Here is an 8873-nt window from a genome sequence, read left to right as displayed (position 1 = left end):
ATTCACTCCAACGACGTATGCAGTCATAGCATACCATTTCATTTCATTTAATCATTCTATACATTCAATCATTCGTTTCATTTCAATCAAGTCATTCATGATTCATTCATTTCATTCCAATCAATTCAATCATGAGTCATTCATTTCAAATGAGAATAAGTGTGGTAAAGTACACACTCGACTCAGCATTTTCAAAATCTCCAATCACTAATAACAATTAAGCACGTATCAAGTTCACATACACTTGACACTCACCAAGTAATTCAATAAGTAAAGCACACTTGAGGGTTCATGCATCCACCGTGGGATCCTCTTGAGTGCCTGAGCAATTAAAAATTAACTATTACACACTATCGCTTGAAACCCCTAATTATCAAGAAAGATTGCACTCACGAACAATCTAAAAAGATATCATGAAAATGAGTCTTAATTACTCGTAAATTGAGACTCAAAAGTGGGGTTTAAAAACACAAGAAAAATCTGATTTTCATCTTTGAAATCAAGTGTAAAACGGTCAAACGATATCGAAGGAAAATGGAGAGTTCTAAAAACTCAATTTCCTTTAAGTTCGGAAATTTCAGATTTGACAAGCAATTTTTGAAAAATCGTATCTCACTCTCTGTAGGTCCAAAATTGGAAAACTTAGTACCGTTGGAAACTAGTTCTGAAGTACTAAAAGTTCCTAGAAGATACTTTTCCATGATTCAAAATGGAAGACATTCAAATTTTGGCTTCAAGTTGCTGATTTGGGCTCCCCGGACAGATTCGGGGTTGGTTTTTGACAAACTTTGGAAATTTGGAAAAAGTTACAGAATACGAACTAGCCTCTCAAATTTGAAAATCAATTAGAGTTACAATCAAAATTTAAAATAAAACAAAAGGAACAGGAATTAGAGTTTTACGCACCAAGATATAGCAGCTCAAAGTTGCTGAAAATTTCTCACTGAACAAGGATTTTTCAGATTTGAAACATAAATTTTGGGACTTCAGTTGGGCATCGAAATGGACTTGGAATGGCACCAAATTTTGTAATATTACCCTAGCATATAAGGGCTATTCCTCTGTAAAATTTCATGCAAAAATTCGTACGGAAGGTCAGTTAACAAAGCCACTAAAGTTCCAAGAATTTCCAAGGGCCTTGTACTTCCATTTTTCGTTTTTCTAACTTTTAACCAATGAAATCGACTCAAATCCAGTTCATTTATGAAGACAAGGTCTAAAAAATATCCAAAATACATTTGGTAGGTGATTGATACCAAAAGTTTCAAAATAACAAGTCCCAATTCGGAATAAGCCATTGGTTAACCCAAAATTAGGGTTTTCAATCACTGATGCAGTTCTGTAATTCGGCCACAACTCACTCAATTCAACTTGGAATTGGGCATGATTGGTGGCATTGGAAACTACATTCATAAGACTACAATTTCTCAGAAGAAATCATTTTGACATTCTGTCCATAACTAGCTCATATTTGAGCAACAAGTCACAGTACATAATAGGTTTTGTAACACAGCAGTGAAACAGGACAATTAATTTTGAAAGGTTGGTACGGTTCACTCAAGTTGAATCAGGGGATGTATTTTATACCGTTAGAAAACTGGAAGTGTCTAGTTTCTAATGCCGCAAATGACACTCGATTTTGACGTCGAAGCAAAGAGTTATGATCATTTAAAATTCACTGCCAGAGTGACTCTAAACATGTTTTCCAGCTATGAAGAAATTTCGAAATCTAAACATTTACCCAACCAAATCAAGTGATTTTGGATGAAAACTTTCCACACAACATATACAACATATCTACATCAAAATCAAGACAATTTGACCACAAAAAATCGCACCAAAAGGCGCGGCAAGAATAGGGCAGAACCAGCCCTTCTTCCATTTCAACTTCCTTTGAGTTTCTTTCTACTCTTTCCACTTAAATCCACTAGATTAACACTTAATCAACATAAATAAAATTCAAAATCATCAAATTAGTATCAGAATAGCTTATATAGTCATGATTCAATTCATGAATTAGCCCACTATGAGTCTAGTGCATTAAAAAATATATATTATTTTATTATATAATCAAATAATAAAGAATTTATATAATAAAACAATTCCATTGTATGATTTCATAGAGCCCACTCACATGATTTTCAACAATCCAAAGCTACCCACATGAAACTACAAGCCTCTAAGTGTAATCTAACTTACAAAAGCTAAAATTCAAGGGTTGGATGATTAACTACCTCCTTAGATGATGAACTCAGAAATTTTCAGTCCTTTGAGCTCCAAGAAAACTGTGAGAATGAAGCTCTCTTCCTAGTCCAAGATGATCTCCAAGTGGTTTTGAGTTTGTGGTAGAAATTTGAAGTGATTTGGTGCAAGATTGAGTGAGATGATGAAGAAGTTTTGGGTCTTCTTTTTCCTTGGTGTTGTTCAGCCACAATGAGAGAAAAGAGAGAGAGTGTTGCAGCTGCAAAAGCTTCTTGAGTAAGCTTGGTAGGTGTGAGGTTTAAGTGCTCAAAAGTCAACTCTTCAATAGTGCACGTACGCGTGTGTTTTGTGCCCGTTTCCTCTCGGGTTTGTTTCACTTGTGCACTAAACCTCTAATGCACTTCCGTTAGCACTATTATTATTCACTCTTAATAGTCTAAGAATAAATGTCCAAAGTCCCTCAATTAATCGCAGGCGCGAAAACGCGAACTTCCGATTTGTGCGCGATAAAATGAAATTTCTAATAAATTCTTATAGCGATAGTATAACTAACTAGTACTTGAGTGCTTAAACATGAAAATAACCCTTTTAGGGTAAACCAATAAATAAGCGAATAAATCGATAAATAAATAAACAAATAAAAATAAAATAAAGATAAAATACGGGTCCTCACATCATAGTAGTTTGGTATAGAATCCGGCTGATTGATAAGGTCACGATAGTTCACTATAGAGTTCGGCCAATTGACCCATGTATGTAATGAGACCAATCAATAGTCATGAAATCTATTGGTCGCTCAAGTAGAAGGGGTATAATCTCTATATTGAGTACTCAAGAGTATGAGTTGACTTACATAGAAGAACTAGAGGATGACTTTTATTAGCTCTAAATGAATAGAAATTAGCAGTCTAGCTGCTTTTAGTTGTTAATTTTATTTAATTTCCATTCCCATTATTTCAATCAGAGAATAAATGTACGAGTTTATTGAATATTCGTAGACTACCTTTAATTTGAAATTTGTACCGCACTTTATTTAGTTATACTATTTAGTACTTTCTAAATTTAGTCTAGTTTAATGTTGTCTTATATTCTTGAGCAGGACTTAAAGATACGGTGGATCTTACGTGACTGATTGATAGTCATAGAATAGACGGTAAGGGTTATAGTCCTGCTTAATGATCATAGTAGTTTGGTATAGAATCTGGCTGATTGATAAGGTCATGATAGTTTGCTATAGAGTTCGGCCAATTGACCCATGTATGTAATGAGACCAATCAGTAGTCATGAAATCTATTGGTCGCTCACGTAGAAGGGGTTTAATCTCTAAGCTGAATACTCAGAAACCAGTCAGTACATGTATTTGTTATGAGTTGATATGAAATGATTTATGACTTTATGACTTTCATGTACAATTATGAATAAGATATTTATCAATTGTTGTGTCACTCCTTATTACTGACTTTTGTACAAATAACGTTATTTTCAATATTTATGTATGTGAATGGTGTGCAAATAATTTGATATATATATATATGTAAAGCTATGGTTGCATGGTCCAACAGAAGGGTAGATACTACCTATTGGCCGAATGTGTTGCTCAACCCGAAATTTTATCATTTTTACAAATTCTGAAGAGTATGAGTTGACTTACATAGAAGACCTAGAGGATGATTTTTATTAGCTCTAAATGAATAGAAATTAGCAATCTAGCTGCTTTTAGTTGTTAGTTTTATTTAATTTCTATTCTCGTTATTTCAACCAGAGAATAAATGTACAAGTTTATTAGATATTCATAGACTACCTTTAATTTGAAATTTGTACCGCACTTTATTTAGTTATACTATTTAGTACTTTCTAAATTTAGTCTAGTTCAATGTTGACTTGTATTCTTGAGCAGGACTTAAAGATACGGTGAATCTCACGTGACTGACGTGTGCGGGTTAGGGACGTGACATTTTTAGTGGTATCAGAATCTAGGTTATGGATAACCCCATGAGATAGAACATGCTAAGAAAATGATTGGTAGCAATTAAAAGATTAGGCTTGAAAAGATCTGTGTACCTGGAAGAGGATAAAAAGGTCTATGGCAGAGGGTTTAAGTCCAATCTACGTAGCTCTTCAGTGTGGCTTTCTTTAAAGAGACTATCCTCCTCTACAGCTATTTCCTACAAGCTTGTTCTTAGGTTGTATAGTAATGGTCAACAAGCGTGGTCATAAACAAAGTTTAGGGTCTGTTTGATAACATAAAAAAGTGTTGAAACTGAAATTTTTCAGATATTCAGATATTTTGAATATTTGATAAATGAAAATTCATCTGCTGAACTTGTTAAGCAGTGTTGAATTTGTGTGTATTTTTTTCAGCACAAGAATTCTAACTAAATACTCTATTCTGATAAGAATCAATAGAATTATTTCAACTATCTTATCTTATCTACTAAATCTACCATTGTTTGTTAATTTTGTTTAAAATTCTTATCCAATCAAACAATTTGATATTTTCTATCTAATGGTTTTCTATTTCTCTTTTCTCCATTTTTAAGGACTTTCACATCTTCTCCATATTCTTCATATAATATATTTCATCTTTTATATTAATTTGATTTAAAATAAATATTGTCAATTTCGTATCTAACAATTTCAACAAATTAAATCATAGGTTCTATTTCTTATTTGGATGAAAAGATATAAGGGCAAAATTATTAAATTTAACTTATTAAGCATTCAATTATAAATGTTTATCAAACAGTATAAATAGGTTTAGCATTAAAATTCAGACATTCATATATTTCTTTTCAGTTCTTAAAATTCAGCAAATTAATTGTTTCAGTATTCAGATTTCAAAATTCAAAATTCAGAATTCATATTCAGTTTTATCAAATGGAAGCTTAGTCCATGTTTTCGTAGCCGAAGAAAATTTCCTTTGTTATACGCGATACAACTCTTTTTCTGGTAACACATCCTCGGATTGTAGGAGATGGCCGAGCCTATATAAAGGGAGCATTAGGATTGTGACTGCCTAGTTCTTGTGATCGGATGTGATGTGACTCGTCTTAAGAAGAGGCTGAGGTTCTATAGGGACGTGTGCCTCGAGAAATTACAGCAAGCCACGGACAGAGTTAAGAAGGCTCACGCATTGGTTGATCGAGTAACTGACCAAACACACGGATCTCTACGTTAATAGTGTCGAGGGAACACATGAGGCAGAATAAGGAAGGCTGGCGTGAGGAGGCCCTCTGTCTACAGGATGAGGTCAATAAATTGAAAACAGAAAAGAAGGTATAGAAAGGACTAGCCGATATGTGTCATAAGAGATTTAAAGAAGTGACTTCCTTACTCCAGGATCGGCATGCAGAGTACCATACTTTAATGGTGAAATACAAAGACAGAAGGCAACGCGTGATGAATTGGATAGATGATCACCTACCATTCGCACCCCAAATGTCTGGGTGGAACCACCTGTAACCTGATAGTGATGCTGAGTTAGGCAATGATTCGGTGGAGGATCCTGAGGAAGAACCCCTAGAGGACATGCCAATATATAATCACCTAATGAAAAATAGAGTTGAGAACCTGGACAACACTGAGGATGATGTAGGAGATGGAGTAGTTGAGGATGCAGATCCCCCAATGAATGAATAATAGAGTTGGTCTAGGACAAAATTTTTTATTATTGTTATTGAGTATTATTTCATAAACATTAGTACGTAGGTTTGGTGATTGTTCACAATGATTAGATCCTCAATCCAATCATAGGACATAATTAGGGATTTTGAATACTAGATTCCTTAGGAGTTTCTGGAATAAGTTAGGAAGTTGATTCTAATGTGTAAGAAGTTGATTGCTCTTTTCATCTTAAGTTGGCGAATAAAATCTCTCTACTTTAAATTTTGTCTTATGGGGTAGTGTGTATAAAATTGCAAGTAGATAACTTTAATTGTGTCGTATTAAAAATATATATACATATATAAATAAGAATAAAATATTCACTTTAGTGTGAAACTTATCTGTTTGATTTAGGAAATGACACCAAATATTAGGTATGACGGAAATCAAAATGGCAGTTTTCATGATGAGAACGACCATGGTAATCATAACCAAGAACTATATCAAGAAAACAATAATCAGAACATAAATTTCCAAGGGGCAGGACCAAATATACATCAACCCTATGTGATATTACCCACAGAATTAGTAACTGTACTAACCGGAGTAGCACAGGCTTTACAAGCTCAGGCACAATTAGCACAGATTCAAGCTATCCAATCCTAAAATCATGGACAGGGGGGGAACTCAATCCACTTATGAGAAAATAAAAAGGGTTCATGTTCCTACTTTTGATGGGACTGCTGACTCGGATTTGACAGAAAAGTGGTTAAATGGGATGAAAAATAATTTTATACTTTTACAAATGTCGGAGGAGATGACACACTAAATCATTAGACCCTTTTTAGTAGGAGAGGAGTTCTTAAAGTACTCTGGAGCCTACTATCACCCCACTAGTAAATTGGATCAAATTTAGAGAGGAGATCTTAAAGTACTTTTTTCCACCTGCTGTGAGGATGCAGAAAATAGATTAGTTTGAAAATTTGAAACAAATATCGCGGACGTCTATGGATGTGGAGTATTCGAATAAATTCGCGATGCTAGGAAGGTTTGTCCCGCCAATAATGATGGATGTGGAGTTGAAAAAGTATAAGTTCATACGGGGGTTGTTAAATAGAATTCAGATTATGATGAACACCTCTTACACCCCTACATTTAACGATATGTAGGATGCCAGCGTTAAATATGAGATAGATTGCAAAACATTTGGTGAAGAGGTTAGGAATAAAATGTCTAGATTAGGGAATGAACTTGCAGTGTCAGGAACACTAAAACTTGGTGGACAGTTCCACTTAGTGAAGAAGAGTCGTTGTCCATCTCTGAGAGTAACTAGAGGAGACACCTTTCCTACATGCAAAAATTGCGAAAAGATGCATTGGGAAGGATACTGACTTAGGACGACTTTTTTCCCGTGTAAGACTTGTGGAAAGATACATCGGGAGGAATGCTGACTTGGAACAAGAGCTTGTTTTGAGTATAGACAACAAAGGCATAGAGTTATAAATTGTCCAAATAAAAAGGTAGAATGAGATAAGGGTGGCAACTCAACTGATAAGAAGCCAAAAGTCAATACGAGGATGCATGTCATGACTGACGTTGAGGCAGAGGTGACAGGTGACGTAGTCACAGGTATCCTTCTAATCAATTCTATGCCTGCATATGTGCTATTTGATTGTGGAGTTAGTCATAATTTGTTGCTAAGAAATTTGCAAAATACTTGTGCATGTCTCCTGAATGGACGGGCCACCTCTATCAAGCGACTGTCCATGAAACAAAATACTAGTATCCCATACTAAGTATTTAAACTATAATGTGAAATTGGAAGATAGGAAATTAAAAGTGGATCTAATGTAGATAAACATGAATGATTTTAAAGTCATTCTAAGAATGGATTGACTAGCTAGAAATTTTACATAGATTGATTGTAGGAAAAAGAGAGTGTTATTCATGAAACCACACGAGAAGGGTTACTGTGAGGACCCGAATTTTTCTTACTTTTAATTCTATTTTACTGGCCTATTTAATTATTTATTCAACCGTTTACTTCGAATAATTTATTTCAACCATTTTAAATCCATTTACATGGAACAATGTCTCCCTTATGTTTTTAAAACGTTTCGTTAGCAAAAATTAATTTTTCTGTGGCTCGTTTACTGAGGAATAGCCAGTACACATTTTTCGAGATAATATTCGATTCCAAAGTGTAATAATCTTGGAGAATTAAGAATGATTAATGGTAGACTAAGAAAAGTTAATTGAGGGATTAGAGGTGAGTGAGTTCCAATTAAGCTTTTTTCGCGCGCGAATCGGAAGTTCGCGTATTTCGCGTAGGAACGACTAAGTGGAGATTTGAAAAAGTTATACTAAACTCATAAAAGTTAGTAAATACAGTGTTAAAGAAATTATATTTGAGGATTAGTGCACAAGCGAAACAAACAAGAGAGAAAAGTGGTAGTACGGGACACTATTCGAACTCTATTCAAAGTTGACTTTTGCAATGCTTTTGGCCACAATTTCTTCAAGCTTCCAAGACAAGATTCACACAACTCAAACCTAGGGGTGACAATTCGGGTCCAATCAGGACCCGATCCGCCAAAAAATCTGTTGACCCGAACCCGACCCGTCAACCCATGACGGGTCAGTATATCTGACACAAACTCGAAAATTTTGGGTTGGCGGGTCGACCCGAAATGACCCAAAAATTAATTTTAATTTATTAATTTATCACTGTAAATTCTAATAAAATCAATTTCTCACAAAATTAATTACATCATCAAGTAATAAAAATTTAAATAAATAATTTCAAATCAAATCCAAAATAAATTAAACACCGTAAAAGTGTTTTATCCCAAACCAAATATAAAATAAATTAAAACGAATTATATTATTTGTCCAAATATAATAATTTTAACTTCACACAAGGTAAATAAATTCATTTAGGATTAAGTAATTAATGCCTTTGAAAAAAAAGAATGATTTAGTTTATTTAGATAAAATAATTTTTATGTTTATTAAATTATTTTTAATTTGTAAACGGGTCATATCAGGTCACCACGGGTTGACCCGAA

The sequence above is a fragment of the Coffea arabica genome, chromosome 8e, assembly GCF_036785885.1.
Source record: "Coffea arabica cultivar ET-39 chromosome 8e, Coffea Arabica ET-39 HiFi, whole genome shotgun sequence".
NCBI classification, from domain to species: Eukaryota; Viridiplantae; Streptophyta; class Magnoliopsida; order Gentianales; family Rubiaceae; genus Coffea; species Coffea arabica.
This window is presented reverse-complemented; position numbering follows the sequence as displayed.